Below are 21,246 nucleotides of genomic sequence, written 5' to 3' on the forward strand. Positions count from 1 at the left end.
GTCTTGGGTGGTTACTATGTATTTAAGTATGAATCTATCTATATAATTATATTTATCCGTTGCTTAGTACCCATAACACAAGCTTTGCTAAGCTTACTTTGGGACTAGGTCAATTGGTGTGAATTGTCCCGTGGTATTTATTTATTTATTATTTATTTAATATAAATATTTGTACGGAACCCTCTTCGGTGCGCGAGTCTGACTCGCACTTGGCCGGTTTTTTCCTTATAATTTCATTGTGGTCAGAAATATTTATTGAACGAGTAAAATAACACAATCAAAGATACAAATTACTTCATATTGCGCTAAACGCCACTATTATTTAGAGCCATTGGTATTAATTAATAGCAATTAACTCAAATTGAAACAGTGCTTGACACCTATAATTAAAAAATCAATATTTAGTTCAGAAAATAAACTGTTGTAGGGAACTTTGTGTTTGTGGGTTGAAAGTTCAGGAAATATTTTAGGTTCAGAACAGATTGTTCCATAGAAATAATAACCTGTTATTACTTCAAAAGAAAGTTTGATTGATTTCTGTGCCTTATGTTGTGATGTAACTCGACTTGTACCCTTTTGTGTGTTTTTATTTATTAATAATCAGAAAAAAAGAACGAAATTTTTGGATCTATCTCACGTATCTTTAGGTGCTATAGTTTCGGAGATAATTTTGTGAAAAGTGATACAACTAGCAGCGTTTTGGCAAAAAATCGTGCACATTGATATAATATATTTATTTATTTTCGGAGAACCAACAGCTTTAATTTACAGAGTAAACTTATTTTATAGTATCAATAAAGCCAATTATAGGATCTCACAAGTAGACACAAATTTAAAAACAAGTAAAACTTACCTACGCGCAAAATCGCAAACATGCACCATGCAAACATGGATAAAAACAGGATATCAAAAACTCATTCACCAAACAACAAAGATTAAATGAATTAAGCAGTAGTAGCTACATATTACGGTACCTATGCTCCATCAAACCACCTCTCCGCCAATCGCCGCCTCACCGTGTAAAGATTGCAATTGAATATATCAATATCTAGCTCCTCCGCCACATCGTTCAGACTACGACAAGCTCGCCTCAAAAAACTATTTTTCCTGTATTTGCTCGCACCAAACTTGAGTGAAATGGGTGGATGGTATCTTTTAGATCTATTAGGGGTGTTGAAGGATATACAAGACAACAAATCGGGGCAATCAACCTTACCACTAGTAATACTGAGGGCATAGACGATGTCCGCTATCTCACGTCGTTTGTGCAACGGAATAAGATGATGCTTCTTGCACAAGGTATAGTAATCTGAAGATTTGTACGGCACCTTTAACTTAAAACAAAGAAACTTTATAAACTTTTTCTGCACTCGCTCGATCCTGTCAATATACCAAGTTGTAACCCCTTTATGTAATTGCTCTAAAGGTTATTTTTGTGCTTTGTGGTATAAGTTAAATTGAATTTATTTTATCATTTCATTTTCGGTATTGTTTTCGGAAATATTGATATATCTACACAGTTATGACCATCTTTTCTAAAACCAGACCAGGGTACAACTCAACATGTACTAACCAATGCGAGACAAATTTGATATTTTTTTTTGTGATAAGTGATATATTTCGTCATGAATCACTTTACACAAATGCATTTTTAAGTGTAAAGGTATACAAATTGAAATATATCTAAAAGTCAAACTATTCCCGTAAAATATTAAAGCAATAACAGTTGTGTTAAGTGATACAAGTGCGAGCATAAAGAGTGTGGTTGGAGTGCGCGGGGGTGAGGAGACGCGGTATCGGGGTGCGCGGGACCTGCTCGCCTCAGTGTCGCTGCAAACTGATATAAGTTACGTTACTTTTTGCAAACTAATATAATTTAGGTATATGTTATTTGTAACGGATTATAAAGTCAAAAAGTTTTACTTTACTGTAACCAACATCGAGCTCGGAAAATATTATTCTGAATGAGTGAGTGAGTGAGTATGTTTTACAAGTTCATGTATATCTTGACCTTGAGTCAACGTATTATAAACGTTAAAAGACGTACCAACCTATTTAGATCACATTAGTGTGTCGAAAATGAAACGTAAATAAATCATGATTGGTTATTTGGAGTCTTTTTGTATTTTTTATTTCAACTCCAAATTTGTTACTTTTTCTGGTTTTTCTGTGCATCCATGTCTCAGTTTGTATTTTCGATATGGTTTCACGGGATACCCGTAAAAGTAACAAATTTGGAGTTGAAATAAAAAATACAAGAAGACTCCAAATAACCAATCATAATTTGATGGCTTAGTAGCGACATCTCTTGTCTGGGTGAGCGGTTGGTTCCGAAAGAATGTTGACGTCTCTCGATGAGAGCGAAACATAGATGTCGCTAGTGCTGCTGCATAAGTAGCGTAGTAGAAATAAGCAACCTGAGATATGTATGCATAGGAAAAATTCGTGTCTAAATTCCTGTCCAGCGGTGGTGTAGGGGTTATAGCACGCAGCACGGATTGCTGAGGACCTGGGTTCGATTCCCAGCGCTGGTCTCTTTTTCTGGTTTTTCTGTGCATCCATGTCTCAGTTTGTATTTTCGGTAAATAAATCGTCGGTCATCATTAGCCGGAAAAACGAAAACCTCGCCATTTGCATCAACTGGTTGCCGACAAGTCTCGCGGTATCGTCGGTGCATCTATGCCTGCAAAAGTTTCGCCCTCCCGATTCGTGGTTGCCACTCGAAGACTTTTCTCCCCCAACGTTTATCGGTTCTTCGAGCGATGTGGCCCGCCCATTGCCACTTCAACTCGGATAATCTTCGAGTTATGTCGATGACTTTGCTGTAGTATTGTTTGTTGAATCTGCTCTTTCTAAGGCTCCAAAAAACAATAGGTCCATAGGTATTGTCGACTTTGCATCGAAAGGAGATAGTTAAAAGTTATTTTATAAATCCCGCCATATTTCAACGTAAGCCTTCCTGAAAATGGTCTCACATTAAAATTATTGTAAAGCTAAGCAGCTTAAATTATTATAGCACACCTTTGACCCTAATTAATTAGTCAGAGGGCATGATTAAAAGGTAATGGGGCCCATGAAAGGGGTTCACCAACAGTTTTAGTTCTGCACAGGCATCCCCCTTAAGCGGGGCTTTGAGGTCGCTTAGAATAATTACTACTTCAATGTTATGCTCGCCTGGTACTAGAATCCGCAATATTCATAACTTACAACCGCAGTTTAGAATTAGTGCGGCTGCGCTTGTCTCTTTCTAACAAGTACTGACTGTTACAAGAGTTGTTATAAGTGTTTGGGCAGTTAAATTATAATTCCTGAATTTCAAATGAAATTCACTATAACCCTATAACCAACGAAAAGTTGGAAAACCGCTGACTTTTTCACTTCAAAGTTCAATATCTCAAAAACGGCTGAACCGATTTTGATAAAACATGTCTAAGAACCATCACTAGAAACCCTGATTTCAAATAAAAAAAACGCATTCAAAGCGGTCCAGCCGACGCTAGGGCCACGGCGCCACAGACAGACACACATACATAGCGGTCAAACTTTAACACCTCTTTTTGCGTCGGAGGCTAAAAACTACCTACATTGCGTTCTTTTAATACGTTATCTAAATGTAGTAGTGAACAATTTCATTATAAATTTCGGTTGAGATATTGAGATTTGACATGACATACATATCTGATGAAAAAATAGCCTATCTACTTACCAGGTTTCATCCAAATCCGTCCTGCCGTATTAACGTGAAAGAATATCAAACGCACACGCATAAATCCATATACGTTAATGTTACAAAAAGAGATATTGGCTGTTAAAATTTAAAAAAATTAAGGTTCTGCGCGTCAATTTTCTAACACCTAACTACTCGGCGAAAGAAGTAAGTCGCGGAGCGAAAATATTTCAAACGTCATTCTACAAAACTACAAAAGTTTTACAAACTTCACATCATAACTGGTGAGACTAACGTTTTCCAAAAAATCTCCGTAAATACGCATAAAACCACAGATTAATGCGATATAGGATCAGATCGACTCGATAATATTTCTATAGTATGATTTCAACTTCAACATATATCATAATCAACACACATAAAGCAAACATAAAACGGCCACAACAAAAAACTAACCTACAATAATGACAGATCATCACAATTAAACAGCCTCTAAACTATAAGATAATTTCGACATCGCTGTCATAATGCTGCTATTAACGCACAATGGTGGACATGTCACAACACGAGGGTATTATCACATGTCATGCCATGTTTGGGTTGATAGTAGGCATATTAAGGACAGTAGAGAAATTAAACAACACAGTATGAACGAAAGTAACGATGACGTGATGTCAACATTAGGTTGATTAGAATCAGTGACCTATCGTTTTTCAATCATATCAGCCAGAAGAGATCCACTGCTGGTCACAAGCGTCCAAAATTCAAAATGGAAAATCCTTGCGAAGGATAGAGTTAAATATTTGTTGGTATGAAAATGAAGATCTTTGCCCAACACCCAGTCTCTCGTGTGTACATAAATTAAAAATGTTTTGTCTTTAAACTCGATCAAACATAGTTCCAACTGGATAGCGATAAACGAATTCTACGCGAACGGAGTCGCGAGCACAGCTGACAATATTGAGAGATAAAAAAAATTTGACTCTTAAATAAACAGTAAGACTACAATACAATACAATACATCATCATCATCAATCATCAGCCCGAAGACGTCCATGCTGGACAAAGGCCCCCCCTTAGAACGCCACAATGACGACAACTCGCCACTTGCATCCACCGGTTTCCCGTACTCTCCTTATCCGTGGGTGGCCGGACAAGAATAGCTCCCCCCCATTCATTCCGTTGGTGTCGTAGAAGCGACTAAGGGAAAAATCCAGAAGACGGGCAGCGTCTTCTGCGTAAACCATCAGCATAACACTGCGATCCCCAAGCCGCCTGCCAAGCGTTGGGATTATGGCAACCCGCCCCCAAATTACAATCAATACAAAGACTTTATTGTACACCAGATATAGTAAGCGATACAGAAAACAGATACACAGACTGCTAAGGCTCAAAACCGGTCAAGTGCGTGCCATGTTACGCGCAGTGTAGTGCCCCACACTTAGCGGCTACCTCCTTACTGTTACACCATGCTTTACTGTGTTCCCGTACTTAGTTATAAATTGAATATGATGTAACCGACCATTGAAAGTTTTTCAACGCTTGACTATTGAGTTTATGCTGACATGAGACATTTTGTTATGTCATGATTGGATTAACTCAATTCAATTTGACACGTGTTAAATTAATTTTTTTTTTTGAACTGCGTAGTAGTCGTTTAACTTAGACGCTGGGACGGCTAGCATGACATGCCGTTGATTGTTTATCGATAACAATAATAAAAGCATAAGTGACTCGCGATATCTTTTAAAGTGGTGGTTAAAACGTCGAAGTGAATAATAGATGATATTTTATGTGGAAGCAAAAGATGGATGGAGAATAATTTATTGAATCAGGCGTTACTTTGCGGAGGTCCATATCAATGAACTAAAATAATTTCCTTGCTCACCCGCGACCTTACGATAGCTAAGCTTATGCAAAATATGCGTGTTCATGCAGTTCGTCCACCTCCACACTGTAAGAACACACACAAATCACACAAATCCATCTATCACCACCACCACACTACACTGACGCGTTTCGAACTCAAACAGAGCTCATCTTCAGAGTGACACAACCGTACACCATGCTACCAGTTGTTGTGTCTAACAACAACTGGTGGTCTAAGGAAATTATTTTAGTTCATGGATGGAGAAATTAAAGTACCTAGCTTACGATTTCTTAAACTTATGGTTCTGTGGCTGGAGACTTGGCGATTCTATCTTTTACTTCGTCCTTTTTGTTGCGCGAAGCCTATTCTAGTTTTTAGGGGTTTCACTCACTATTAATTTATAATGTGTTAGATAAATTTTATCTATAAGTGCAGTGGTGAATTACCCTTAAGTTTGTATGTTATTGAATTGCTTTGAATGCTTATGTAGGTTTGGTTACGATGTCTTCCGTCCCCGTAAAACTCGTGGTAAATTTGAAATGTTAACGATCATACCGGAGCCTCGGCTTCTGAGCTTGTATCTATTTAAGCACAAGCTTTTGCCCGCAGCTTCGCCCGCGTGGAATTCGGTAATCGCGCGCTGTTCCCTCGGGAACTGCATTTTTCCGGGATTAAAAGTAGCCTATATCACTCTCGAGCTCATAAAATATCTTCATATCAAAAATCACGTCGATCCGTTGCTCCGTTTCGACGTGAAAGACGGACAAACATACAGACACACACGCACTTTCTTATTTATAATATTCATCATCATCCATCATCATCATCCCATCCTATTTACATCCCACTGCGGGGCACAGGCCTCCTCTCAGAATGAGAGGGCTTGGGCCGTAGCTCCCACGCGCGCCGAGAGATTGGGAACTTCACGCACACCATTGAATTACTTCACAGGTGTGTGCAGGTTTCCTCGCGATGTTTTCCTTCACCGTCAAGCTCGTGGTACTTAATTCAAATGTAATTTATCACATGAATTTCGAAAGACTCAGAGGTGCGAGCCGGGGTTTGAACCCACGATCCACTGCTTGAGAGGCGATAGGTCAAACCACTAGGCCACCACGGCTTCTTATAATATTAAGTATGGATTATAAAAAAAAACTTATTGTTCATGATGTTATAAACGATGTTGTCAAACCAAATGGTCTGAATAAAGCCGTAAATAAAGCTAAATGTACACTAACACTAATAACGTATTGTGGATTTGCCTGTCAACGAACAGCTGTCAGCTCAATAGTCGAGGTAATTACAATAAGGACGTTTCTTACTTGTCATGGTGGTGGTACAGTGCACATCACCGTCATAAACCTTTAAAAACCATTGAAAAGTTTTTTATTTCTTATGCTCGTAAACTTTGTATGCTGGATATATAGGCAAGATAAAATGGACTAAAATAATTTCCTTGCTCACCCGCGAACTTACGATAGCTAAGCTTATGCAAACGCGCAAAGTAACGCCTGATTCAATAAATTAACATAAAATGCTGGTGGTAGGACCTTGTGCAAGGTCCGCCCGGATTGCTACCACCATCTTGCTCGCTAATCCTGCCGTGAAATAGCAGTGCTTGCATTGTTGTGTTTCGGCGTGGAGAGTAAGACAGCCGGTGAAATTACTGGCACTTGAGGTATCCCATCTTAGGCCTCTAGGTTGGCAACGCATCTGCAATCCCCCTGGTGTTGCAGGTGTTTATGGGCGGTGGTGATCTCTTACCATCAGGAGACCCACTTGCTCGTTTGCCATCCAGTCGAATAAAAAAATGGCTTTTTATGCTTTAGTGCATAAAGTAAAATCTTTGTCTAAGGCGAAGGCATATCAGGTGGCAATAACAGCCGCAAACAAAAAAGTTTCTATATACTATTTAGGCAACGGATACAGATACTTTTATAGATAAATACTTACACAAATACATATTTAACGCCCGAGACCCGAGAACAAACATTCGTATCGGTAAGATTGGTTTTTTGGAATCTTTTTATATTTTTTATTTCAATTCCAAATTGTTACTTTTACGGTCATCCCGTAAAACCTAAATAGAAAAAACAAACTGAAATATAGATGCACAGAAAAACCGGAAAAATAAGACCAGCACTGGGAATCGAACCCAGGTCCTCGGCATTCCGTGTCACGTGCTATATCGCTCCACCACTGCTAGACTACGTACTACTGCTGTTTGTCCAGCAGTGGTGTAGCGGTATATCACGTACCGCTCCACCACTGCTGGACTACGTACTACTGCTGTTTGTCCAGCAGTGGTGTAGGGGTATAGCACGTGGCACGGAATGCCGAGGACCTGGGTTCGATTCTCAGTGCTGGCCTTTTTTTTCTGGTTTCTCTGTGCATCTATATTTCAGTTTGTATTTTCAATTTGTATTGTTGATATAAATATCTGCCCAGATCGGGGATTGAACAAGGGACCTCAAGCTGCATAGTCAGGTTCTCTAACCACTTAGCCATTCGGTCGCTGGCGTAGGGAGCGGACTGGTGCAGTGTAACACTACCTAATTATGTAGCAACCAACCGCGACATAACCTCGATATTTTGTCATTATTGTGATGAAAGTTCAACATTGATACTCCTAAAAGAATCAAATCCATAATTCCACCGTTTTCCAGATTTGTGTACACATAATTATATTAAAAACCGGCCAAGAGCGTGTCGGACACGCCCAAAATAGGGTTCCGTAGCCATTACGAAAAAATTAAGTAATATTTTTCTAAGGATTTCGTATTTTATACGGAATCTTCCAAGTTTAGGTATATTTTATACCTTAGGCTGCTATTTACTCATAAACTACTAATAATTCTCAAGTACATATAGCCGTCATAGTTTTCCTTGAAAGTGTGATATACTTACTACCATCCTGATTTTTTTCAAATTTTTCCACTCACCGGTTTAAATTTTAGAGGGGGGACGCTCGATTTTTATGAAAATTATATTTCAAACAAATCACTGAATTGAAAAATCGTTTTGTAACCCTAAGGTTTAAAAGACGTATCCATCGATACCCCACACTATAGGCTTGGATGAGAAAAAAAAACGCCCCCACTTTACGTCTATGGGAGGTACCCTAAAAAAAAAATATTTTAATTTTTAATTGTACCATTTTGTCGGCATAGTTCACTTATACATCCGTGCAAAATTACAGCTTTCTAGCATTGATAGTCCCTGAGCAAAGCCGCGGACGGACAGACAGACAGACATGGCGAAACTATAAGGGTTCCGTTTTTGCCATTTTGGCTCCGGAACCCTAAAAACACACATTTTTAATCCATACTAATATTATAAACTAGCTGTTGCCCGCGGCTTCGGTGGCCTGGTCACGAGTAGACTGAAGTGTGGGGTGTCAATTCTGCCTAGCAGCGCGAGTCCTTCGAACTACCTAACCTACATAACTACCTAACTTAGATACTTTATATCACTTAATAACGATATATTTACATACAATGTGAATATTGCAAATTAAATGACCAGATCTTCTATCTAATACGCTGACGTTCGCCATCGCATTCATCATCTTTTTCTACCCTCGTCTTACTACACCGTGTGGTAGAAAGAAGTGGTGAAAATGATTGTGATTCCAAGTGCGTTAAACAATAATTTTTGGTAAAAATGTCAAGTCAGACAGACAGACAGACACACGGACAACGGGACAGGTGAAACTAAGAAAAAGCTTGTAAAAAGACCTTTATTCCCTATTCTGTGGGATTTCGGAAAATACCTTTTTATTTCTGCCAAGTTTCAAACGCTTCCTTTTTGTTTAATTTGAGGCACGAAACCCTAAAAATATTCATATTTTACGCCGTCATATAACCAACAAAACCAATCAACCAAGAAAAACACGTGTTATCCAAACAAATCTCAAAACTGCAGTGTCATGACCAAAACAAGGTTAAGTCTAAGCGGATTAGCTGCCGGATAACCGGTAACGAACCTAAACCGTAAGTAGATTTAAACTTGTTACGTCGTAAATTTTAACTGAACGGAAATTATTTGGAATGAGCGCAAAATATTTGAGTCCAAATTAGCATAATCCTAAAGGGTATGGTAACTTTTACTAATGTTTGGATTAGTGATGTTGGGGCGAGGCCGAATCTGTATAGCCAAGGATTTGGGAGTCGGCTAGCCGAAATGAATACATTCGTCTAAGAGATCTACTCAATTTTATTACTAATAAGCTTTTGTTTGTTCGAAAAATTTGTTTATTGCTGTCCCGCGGGAAATTTCCTATTTTTCAGGATAATAACTATACATGTCCTTCCTAGAGTCGCAAACTATATTTATACCAAATTTTTATTGGTTTAGCGGCTTAGGCGTGAAGAAGTAACGTACACTTTCGATTTTTTTTTCGCATTAGATATGGCTATCTATACTTATTATATTGGCTATTTATACTTACCCCCTTATTCATAAAACTTAACAAGCCTATGTTAACTAACAAATGCTTTGTCCCTTTCTAACAAATACAAATGTCGAAGTGACAGATAAGGACAAACGAATTTTAGCGGCATTTTAACTAAAATAGGTTTGATTGTCGTTTATGAATAAGGGGGTTAGTTTCCAAATGCGTAACTAAAGAGGTTTACTGAGATTTACCTTAAACAGACCAATTAGAGGGTCCCGTCCCGGAAATGTGGCTCATATGAGAATTCTGATTCTCAGCTGGAACTGCGTCAGGATTAAGTAGGATTTGACATAAGATTAGAGAGGAACTTGCATAGATTCAATTACGTGTAAAATTTAATTTTATTAATAAGTACAATACTACTAAGTACTTTTCGCTGCAAGAATAAAATTAATTTAAAGTACTAAGTACTTATACGAATTCAGATTAAAACGTAATTTTTCATTTTACTTTACTGGTGAAACTCAAGTGGCCTTCATTTTTTAAAAGATTTCAATGAAAAGAGGAGTTTCTTACGTTTCAGTTATTTTTGGATGTTTTACGATTTGTTCGTCAATTTGTGGATTTTTTTTTCGTCTTATGCGTAGGTACGAGTAGGTATTACCACTGGGGCAACATATTTGAGCGTTGTAATTAGCACATCACTAAAGTTTTCAGACCCGTAGAAATTTTCGGGCCGATGTTTTGTCTAGTTCGCAAGTTTTCAGCGTTTTGAATAAAATAATAATTAACTACACAAATTCTGGGTTGTTGAGAGTTGTGGCCAGGGTACAGGGTGGGCAAGGGTTGCGGTGTGTATCGCTATGCTAACCTACGGAGTGAATTAGAAAAGAAAGAAATTTAAAACGATTATCATGTAAACATCATTATCATCATCATCATCATCACATCGTCGTATCACAGCTCAAATCAAACCCTACCTCTGTGAAGCTCAACACGGTTTTAGACCGAGGCGTTCTGTCGATACCAACCTGCTGACTCTGGTTGACTTCATTTCTGAGCATTTGGATAGGGGAACACAGGTCGACGTGTTGTACTTCGACTTTAAAAAGGCTTTTGATCGCGTGGATAACGATGTTCTGCTCGAGAAGCTATGTGGCATTGGCTTTTCTCCTTTGCTGCTTAGGTTTTTTGCGAGTTATCTACGCGATCGCCAGCAGTTTGTGCAGCACGGATGTTTTGTATCGGAGTCTTATCACACCAGATCTGGAGTCAGTCAGGGTTCGATATTGGGCCCATTACTTTTTGGCATCATGATAAACGACTTAGCCGAGGTCCCACAGCGCGCTAGATGCCTTTTGTATGCCGATGACCTTAAACTCATTTATGCTGTTCGGCAGGCGTCTGATTGTGCATCGCTTCAGGTTGACATCGACCGGGTTTTTCAATGGAGTACGGAGAACAGGCTTCTGTTCAATCCGTCCAAGTGTTCCGTCATGACCTTCAGCCGTGCTCGCTGTCCTATCCTTGCCAACTATACACTTGGTTCCACACCCATTGTTCGCGTTCAGTCAGTCACTGATCTGGGCGTTATCTTTGACACGCACCTCAGCTTCCACGATCATATGAGGATGCTCGCTACGAAGTCCTATCAGAGGCTAGGATTCGTTGTCCGTAACACTCGTGACTTCACGGATCCAGCGGTGATAAAACTGGTGTACTCTGCTCTGGTTAGGAGTAAGCTCGAGTCGGCCTCTGTGGTGTGGAGTCCGCATGAGTCTACTTACGCCTTACTTCTAGAGAAAATCCAAAAAGCGTTCCTAAGATTTTTGTATAAAAAATCTTATGGGTACTACCCGTTCTTGTACCCAACGAAATTCCTGCTCGGCGTACTGGGGTTTAATTCTCTAGAGGTCAGGCGTAACTATTCTCTGTTGATTATGCTTTGCGGCGCCTTACGCGGGGATTCTGACTGTGCAGAATTGGTGGCGCAACTTGTGCGCTTACATGTTCCTTTCTTGACCAAGTTCTGTTTTAGGCCACGCAATAACCCCCTACTGGCGGTCCCGTCTGCGCGTACCGTTGCTCGCAGGCAGTCGCCGCTAGTTCGAGCACAGTGCCTTCTTAATGGCCTTCTTGCATCAGCTCCAGAGTGTGACGTGTTTGATGGTCGATGGAATTGCGTATGTGATGAATGTTTAAGGTTTTGTGAGATGATGGATGTACGGTTGTCCACATGTGCTTAAAAAAACGTTTGTTTTGTTTTATATGTACTACATTTAATTTATGAATTGTTTTGTTGGATTGTCATTCAATCTCTCTCTTCTCAGTGTTTGTCTTGCGCAGTGCCTTAGTGTTTAACTGTTATACTGTGTAAGTTTCTTTGAAATAAATAAAATAAATAAAAATAAAAAAATAAAAAAAATCATCCCATCCTCTATACGTCCCTCTGCTGGGCACAGACCTCTTGGGCCGTTCCCACGCGGGCCCAATGCGGATTGGTAACTTTACATACACCATTAAATTGCTTCGTAGGTTTGTTCTCACGAAGTCTAGTCGTACAATTGTGCATGGCTGTCGTAGTACATGGGCGTTTTAAAAAAAAATGTACCCTTTCTGTTTTTTTGAAATTTTGGAGAAAATATGGTTTTACCTACTCAGAATCAAGAGCAAAATCGATTCCGATCGTTTAAAAAAATGTCCTCAGTTTTTTGTACAAAATTTTGAGTCAGTTTTGTCACGCCCAATATGGCTTTTCCTTCTCAGCATCAAGAGTAGTAAAAAAAATGACAGTTTTGCGACGTTTTTCTCATATGAGTGTATGAGACTCATATGAGTGTGTGAAAACTGTCATTTTTTTAAACTATCGAATGTGCTCTTGATTCTGAGTAGTAAAAGCCATATTTTTTCCAAAATTAAAAAAAAAAGAAAGGGTACACTTTTCTTTTAAAAACGCCCACATAGAACGTAATAAAAACATGATTTAGTTATTTTTTAGGTAATTCCTATCTATGATCGTTATATAAAATGTGAGTATGTATTTAGAACATTATACCAAATGACATTATGTCACGTGAACATTATGACAAAAGTTGTTATACTTAATTTAGTTTAAACGTTTCGCTTTTTAAGTGACGCAGTTTGTTGTTAACTAAATATTAAGATTTAGGATATCACCCGCAAATTTGTTACACAAGTTTTTACACCAATTGAACGACACCCACAAAATCTTATATCTCTATGCACATGTCGCATCGATCGTCCCGTGCAAAACAGTGCCTTATAAATTTCTAGGGGCCATTAAATGAAACTTCTAACGCTCGGTCCCCCACGTTCAGATCGTAATCTAGAACAAGCACCTAATTAATGGCTGACTACCTCAGTCGGATTAAATGGGTCGCGGTGATAAAGGTTCAGCGGTTTTGATTTACATTGTTTAGAGCGTTTGCCTTTTTTGTCTAATTGCATTGACATTTGCGGATGCTACAGTGCATAAAGTAAGTGTTGGATCCGAGGCATTCGTATCCGTCCGAGCCGCAGGCGAGAGCGCAGTGAAGACGAGGGTGAAATGGGCTTTAAATATTTACGAGATGTTAGACGACTCCGAGGAAATTAAACAGCAACATTGCAAAAATATCTATTTGCAATGTTAATATGTCAGAAAAATAACAATGTGTATGTAAATATCCGTTTATACATAAAGGTACATGCCGCTATTTTCCCGAATTAGGTATTTATTTATTAATCCTTTTTCCATCAAGTACTCACGAAGTTTTTCTTCTCCCTCCTCGTGTCAAAATCATGTGATTGTCTCGGCCTTCAAACACCCCCCAGCTGAGCACAAGCCTCTCAGTTCATAATGAGAGAGGTTTAGCTGTAGTTCCCACGCAGGCCCAGTACGGATTGGGTACTTAAAGCACACCTTTGAATTTCTTTGCATATGTGAAGGTTTAATGAGAAAATCTCGTGATATTTTTGCTAACAGAATTTCGCAATGTTTTTATCACTTTGAATTATGATATTTTCGAGTCAAAAATCATCCCAAAACCTCATAATAACGAGGCCTTTATTTAATTTGTCTATCAAAATGCCTCTCGGGCTTATTCAACATGAAAGACAGGCACCAAACTATCCAATCATATCCGAATTAAAAGTCGATACCGACCTCCCCTACAGGAAATTGACAATTAGGAAACACCTACTACGGCCGATCAATTTGTCAAAAATCGATAGCAGAAACGTGAATTTCCCTGCTGCGATATTACTGGGTACGTATTATAATGTATAAATTTAAAACACATATCGATTGAAATACATACAGTTGAAATACCGAAAATTATAAAATATAATGATTCAAATAAATAACAATCAAAATTCATAAAGCACGTTTTTCATATTGGTCGAAATAGATACAGTTAAAATGACTAACTTCACAATGTATATGTTCAGAATTTATACAATCAGAATATATAATAGTCGAAAGAAATAACAATAAAAAATCCTACAGTATGTTTTTCATAATGGTCAAAATACATACGATATAATGCCCAAGTTCATCATCATCTCCAGTCTATTTACGTTGTATTTGCATGTTAAGTTCTGAAAAATGAAGGGCTATAAGACAATGTCGACAGAGCTCCGCGAAGCGGAGCTCCTATTCCGCGTAGTAAAGGCGCTTCTAGACAAAACTCTAACCTAACCTAACCTATAAGATACCGACTGATTGCAGGCCGTATTGTCTAACAAGCGGGCGGAATACGGCCTCTGGCGCTGAGTTTTTGTTTAGATTACTTAAAAAGTACCTTGAATTTTAAACTAAAGTCTGATCATTAGTTTAATATAAACTTTAGGTGCGACGACGAGCGTAGCGAGAAGGATCGTGTTAGGTTCAACTATGACCAATTGTAATGCATTTTTCTTATGAAATTTCAGTGTCGATTATGTATTTCAACCATTATAGAAAACAAACTGAATACGAGTAGATGTTGATTGATATTTCATTTAACTATTTATATTTTATAATTTTATGTATTTTGAACGTATACATTATAAACATATACAGTTTGTGCCATATGACTAAGAACCATAATGCATTGTAACTATTATATATTTTGATGCATTATATTTTATTATTTTCGGTATTTCAACTGTATGTATTTCAACCGATATGTATTTTAAATTTATACATTGTAATACGTTATTACATTATTACTTTTTACAGTGGCATGAATCGAAGGTCCATTTATTTTAGGTTTAACGGAATGAAAACAACCTGCCAAGTGTCACTGGGGCAATCAGTATGGTCTACCGTTGCTTTGAAAATTAAGCATTTCACTGTTTGATTTGGTGCGTGGAAACTTCAGCTCAAGCCCTCTTATGCTGGGAGGAGGCCCGTGCAGCATTGGTAGGTATAAAAGCTGGAATGATGATGACAATGCTGTTTTGTAATGGATAAAAAATCTTTATAGTATCGCCATAATTTATCCTGTTCTCGGCCTGGCGTAAACATATCACATATTGTATAGCAGTAAAAAGTTTCGATGTTGATTTAATATTCCGAAAGATGTCACTATACTGAAAATTATATTATTCTGAATGGCGCTTGCGATTGACGAATTCCACGGGCAACAGCTAGTTATTATATAAAACATGAGCATGACTAAATGGCACATTTTTCACTGTGCGCATCTAGTGTAGGGATTTGCTAGGACGATTTTCAATTCATTAATATTTTTGCGAAATAATTAAACTTTAAAGTGCAAATTTTCATTAAAATCGTGCGTTCCTCCTCCCCCCCCTTCTTAAATCTAAACCGGTGGGTGGAAAAATTTGAAATAATTCAGGATGGTAGTAAGTATATCAAACTTTCGAGGAAAACTATAACGGCTAAGTTTGCTTGAGAATTATTAGTAGTTTTACTCTTAAATAGCAGCCTAAGGTATAAAATATACCTAAACTTGGAAGATTCCGTATAAAGTACGAAATCCTTAGAAAAATATTACTTATTTTTTTCGTAATGGCTACGGAACCCTATATTGGGCGTGTCCGACACGCTCTTGGCCGGTTTTTTCAACATTTTAATAAAAAAAAACTAACTAAATTGTCTTTCTGCCAAGCTGTTTGCGGCGCATTATTCTTTACAATGATGGTCTTACCGAAAGCACCGGTAGTATAAAAACTGGCATGTAGAGGTAAAAGAGCGTTGTACGGCTTACTTACATGATAAACGTTTGATTTTTATATTGACTTATTTAAAACAAAAACATTTCTCAGTAACTTAAATTGGTACACGATTTCCGAAGCACCAGATTCCAGGAATATCGTGTTCCGTCAGACTTAATCAGTAAATTTCGATTATCTAGGATACAATACAATAAGGGGCTGTTTCACCATCCATTGATTAGTGGTAATGTGATGACGTCTCCGTCTATTCGAACAAAACAAATAGAGACGGCATCACATTTAACCATCAGTTAACACTTATCAATGGATGGTGAAACATCCCCAACTCTTTATTACACACCAACACAAATATTAAGTACTGAAAATACAGGTATATACACACAGATTTTCTGAGTTAAGCAATAGGCGGTGGGATATCGAGAATTCCACGATTTCAGGAACGAGACTCAGCATTCGCTCTTTTAATTATTCCTAACAGAATGAAGCCTGATTAAAATATAAAACAGTAATCCTGGCATTGCTCGCATAAACTACAGATTGGATATTGAAGTAGAATCGAAATTTCGGGATTTCATCATGGGGGAGGCCTATGCCCAACAGTGGACTTCCTACGGCTAATATTCAAAAATATCAAAATTATTTATTAAGGTTGCAAAAAGTACAATGTTTTAAAAATGGTTGGCACCTTTTTTTAAGTATAAAATACCTGTGCTAAGAGGCAACTTCTGTAGTAAAAAGTAAATAACAATTTATACTGATTAATATTATTATGTATTATTAGTTAGATGCATTTCTATTTTCCTAAGAACGAAATCAATGACATGCATAGCTTTTGTATACAACGTATGTGTGTGTGTCCATTTTCGAATGTCGTAGTAGCCCTACAGATGGTTTACTAAACTCGTCACTGAATTCGGCGCTTTTTATCCAATATAGTTTCCATCCCATATTACAATAAAACTCGCGTATCGCAGAAAAAAGGTTTTTTAATTAAAAACCGATAAAATGCAAACTGGAACGTTTTGTACTTAATTGAATTCATTGGTATATTGATATGCCCGTCACGTTGACTTTTGGGAGGCGATCGACGCAGGCTGGCTCTGAAAACGGCCTGAGTTATGGGATTTTAGCGTTTTTGCATCCTGGCAACAGTTTTATTTAAATAACACCTAGCCTATGCGGTATCTTAATGCTCGGCAGACCTCCCCTTTCTCTTTCTACTCGTCACTGGCTTCGCTCCAGATCGTCCCGTCACTGTTTTTAGGCCTACCTCCGCTACGGTGCCCGTCCCACGGAACCCAATCAGTGGTGACTTTGGCCCAGTCCCGGATGCATCCAACAGATTATGTCTTGTTCAGTCCCTCGTTGAGTTTGGCGCTCTCTCTTCCGTACATCAATAATTTGAGTTTTGGTGCGCAGTGTTCCTTCTTTCTTCTGTCTAGTTCTGTGCGGTTCATTTCTTGGCAATTATGGTAGTTCCGAAAGCGCCGGTGTTTTAAAATACTGACATGTAAAAAACGCTTTTCACACACACAACACACACACACACACACACACACACACACACACACACACACGCACGCACGCACGCACGCACGCACGCACACACGCCTGTATCTGTATTCCCTAATGGGGTAGGCAGAGCACACGAAATGTTACCGCTTCGGAGCCACTTTTAGCAATTTTAGGTTTTAAGTTTGAAATACTGACAGGTTGCTTGCCTATATACGGTAAAGAAATGGAGAGGTGTTATTCTAACCCGACACCACACGGGCGGTTTGCACTTACTTACTATTATAATGAACATTTTGATTTTTGATTTCTTTGAAACGACAGGTTTTAGATAAAGCAAATATCAGCAGGTTCAGCCATTTTTGAGATATTGAACTATGAAATGACAAAGTCGGGGTTTTTCCAACTTTTTGTTTTTTGTTAGGTTATAAATTAGACAAGCTCTAAAACCCAGTATAGCCCTGCAAAATAACCGCACTAATTACACCGTGTCCTTGAGAAGTATTGTCACGTGCACTATTTTTCTTCCAAGATTAAGTTTAGCTTCACACATCAATTGCTATTTCTTATGACTTAGGTCATACACTTTGCCAGGTCGCTACTACAGCTCGTGCATTTTTTATAGCTTATTAATTTTCTACGCAGGTTAGGAGTGAAATGTTCACGCTCATTGTTTTCTTAGCTTATCTTCGTGTTGATAATGTGGATTAGTGTTGTTGGATTGTTTCGGTATACATATATTGTTCTTTCTGGAGCCCATTTTAGACATGTTAGGAGAATCGTGCGAGTTACATTACATTGCGGCGCTCAATTGATTACTTGAAACTCATTCGCTTTACGGCTCTGCAGTGTAATACAACTTGCACGAATATTCTTACATGTTTCGACTAAAAAGAAAGAAGAAAGCAAGACGTGGATGTAGTGGTCTAGAGTGGAAGTAGCTAACTTAAACTTCAACAGTCGGGACCCATTAAAATCGCGACCAGCTCAAAAATTCTTAGTACCTAATGGGTCCCGACTGTTGAAGTTCAATTAATAAGTTAACCACTTAACAGAGTTCTAGGCCACTACGTCCACGTCTTCTTTCTTATTTTTAGTATTTTTTATTATCATTGTTTTGGTGAGTCCTTAATTCAATTACTTTTAAGATTGCTTTACCTTTATGTCTGACAAACCATGAATTACGCAGCCTAAATTATAGTGATTGTCTTAATGCTTTACTAAACCACGGCATATTCTCTCGCAGAATACGAAACCATTGTATCCTAACAGTCATTAACAGCGCAATTAGAAATCCGGATGTGCCCGAATGGGAACTAAATGGGATAACCGGGGATCTCGCTCGTACACCGTATGGGATGGGATATATACAGGATGACTACGTAGATGACTTTATAGTTTGAAGGGATGTCGCAGAATATTCGTCGTATAATATAATGTTTGTTTGTCTATACTCTTTATTGCACAAAAAGGATAATAATATACAAAAATATATGTAGTTTAATATTATGATAAATATATGTATTCCTTTTTTGTTAGTGTTATAAAATAACTGTTCGCCAAGCTATTAAGTTTTCTTTTTCAAACCAGGTTAGCTTGAAAAGATCCCTTTTAGGGATAGGTAAGTTCGTCTTTGCATTCTTTTTTTGTTGTTTTTGTATTTTATTGTGTTTTACGTACAATAAAGTATTTAAACACACATACACATATTATTCTTGGAAAACACATAGGTTTTTTTGAGTCCGAATACACTTTTAAAAGTCGTTCTCTAGTTTCTGTATAGCAAAAGTTATCATAATGCACATGAATCACGTCACTGCGTTTAAAATGCGTCAAAATTTTTTGAGCAGTGTTTTGGACGTTGCTTTACAAGAGTGTCCAGTCCAGTTTAGGAATACCCGACTGAAAAGCCGTGGTAGCTTAGTGGTTTAGTGTGTGGCCTCTCAAGAAGAGGGTCGTGGGTTCTAGCCCGGGCTCGTACCTCTGTGTTTTTCAGGATTTATGTGCGAAATTACATTTGAAATATACCATAAGTGCTGTTCTCAATCTGCACTGGGCTTACATGGGAACTATGTCTCAAGCCCTCTCATTCTGAGAGAAAGCCTGTGCCCTGGGAGCAACATAGTTTGACCGAAATTATGATGATTGTAAAACCTTTTTTACTGGCAGATCATGTTGAAAATACAAACTGAAATATAGATGCACAGAAAAACCAGCAAAATAAGACCAACACTGGGAATATATACACCACTGTTGGTCACCAACAGTGGTGTAGCGGTATAGCACGTGGTACGGAATACCGAGGACCTGGGTTCGATTCCCAGTGTTGGTCTTATTTTTCTGGTTTTTCTGTGCATCTATATTTCAGTTTGTATTTTCAATTTAGGTTTTACGGGATGACCGTAAAAGTAAAAATTTGGAATTGAAATAAAAAAAATACAAAAAGATTCCAAAAAAACAATCTTGGCAGATCATGTGTAACCGAACAAAATCCAGTTTAACCGAATGCGTATATTTGAGAATACATTTGTTAAGTCACCCTGTACATTATAAACAATAGGTGGCACGGAAGTGTATATTTAAGCATAGTGTAATGAGGGAAGTTAGCCGTCTTTGAACAACAATTATAGATGTGTGTGTGAACTCCATAATATACTTTACGCGTACACAACTTACACTGGACTGGAACTTACACTTCTATGTGTGCATTTAAGTTGAACCCTCTGGCTTTGTTTGTGTACTTAGTGTGCGTTTGTGTATTATAAAGTAAAAAAAGCAAAACTACGCAATGTGGGTTATTTAGTAGTAGATATTTAGTAGACAAAGACAAATATGAATAAAAGATAAGATTTTCACTTTTCTTATTCTTATACGTCTTCTTCGCTCCTATTGCGCGTGGACATAAAGTGTTTTTTGGTCGGCTTAACGAGTCCGCGTAGATAGATTAGGGGGACTCTAAGAGTGAAGGAGTTACAAAAACATACATAAGCAAGCACACACAAATAGTAGGATTTTAAAATGTCATCAACATTAAGAAAGAAAGAAGACATTTATTCACATTCACAAAGACACACAAACAAAACAAAATTTAATAATTAGAATAAACAACAAAAATAAAAGAAATAAAAAGTCTTAGCCTCCAAAACGAGAGCTTGCCACTTAACCCGATCCTGCGCAATTTCACGCCAATTGCCGGCTTGAAGCTGTCGCAGACCCGCCTCCACAGCATCAGCCCAACGATACTTCGGCCGACCAACCGGACGACGACCAGTTGGCCGTTCCAAATACGCCCTCTTAACCCCTCGATCCTCCCCCATTCGCAGCAAGTGGCCGAGCCACCGAAGCCTGTGATATTTGAATTCGCCGATTATGTTAGGCTCAGCCACCAGCTCCTTAATCTCGGCATTCTTGCGGATCCTCCAGGTGTCATCGTCTCTTCTGACGGGTCCCAGGATCTTCCGAAAAAAGCAAACATGAAAATACATACAACATTAAAGCCCTTATGTTTTGATTCTGTGGCTTAGCAAACAGAGAAAAGATTATTAAAATATAAAAAGGAAGTAAGCCGGCGTATGTACGATAAGCAACTGTTCCATAACCACATTCCCTGGGCACGTT

The 21,246-nt window shown here is 38.2% G+C and overlaps 1 long non-coding RNA gene and 1 pseudogene across 1 annotated transcript in view; both read left to right on the forward strand.

The window, feature by feature from the left end:
• LOC141432899 (uncharacterized) overlaps nt 1-21,246 on the forward strand; it is a 205,105-nt gene that overhangs the window by 33,261 nt on the left and 150,598 nt on the right. The window lies entirely within an intron of this gene.
• The window catches only part of LOC141432935 (uncharacterized), a 56,767-nt pseudogene that overhangs the window by 18,967 nt on the left and 16,554 nt on the right, over nt 1-21,246 (forward strand).

Source organism: Choristoneura fumiferana, chromosome 11, assembly GCF_025370935.1.
Source record: "Choristoneura fumiferana chromosome 11, NRCan_CFum_1, whole genome shotgun sequence".
Classification (NCBI taxonomy): Eukaryota; Metazoa; Arthropoda; class Insecta; order Lepidoptera; family Tortricidae; genus Choristoneura; species Choristoneura fumiferana.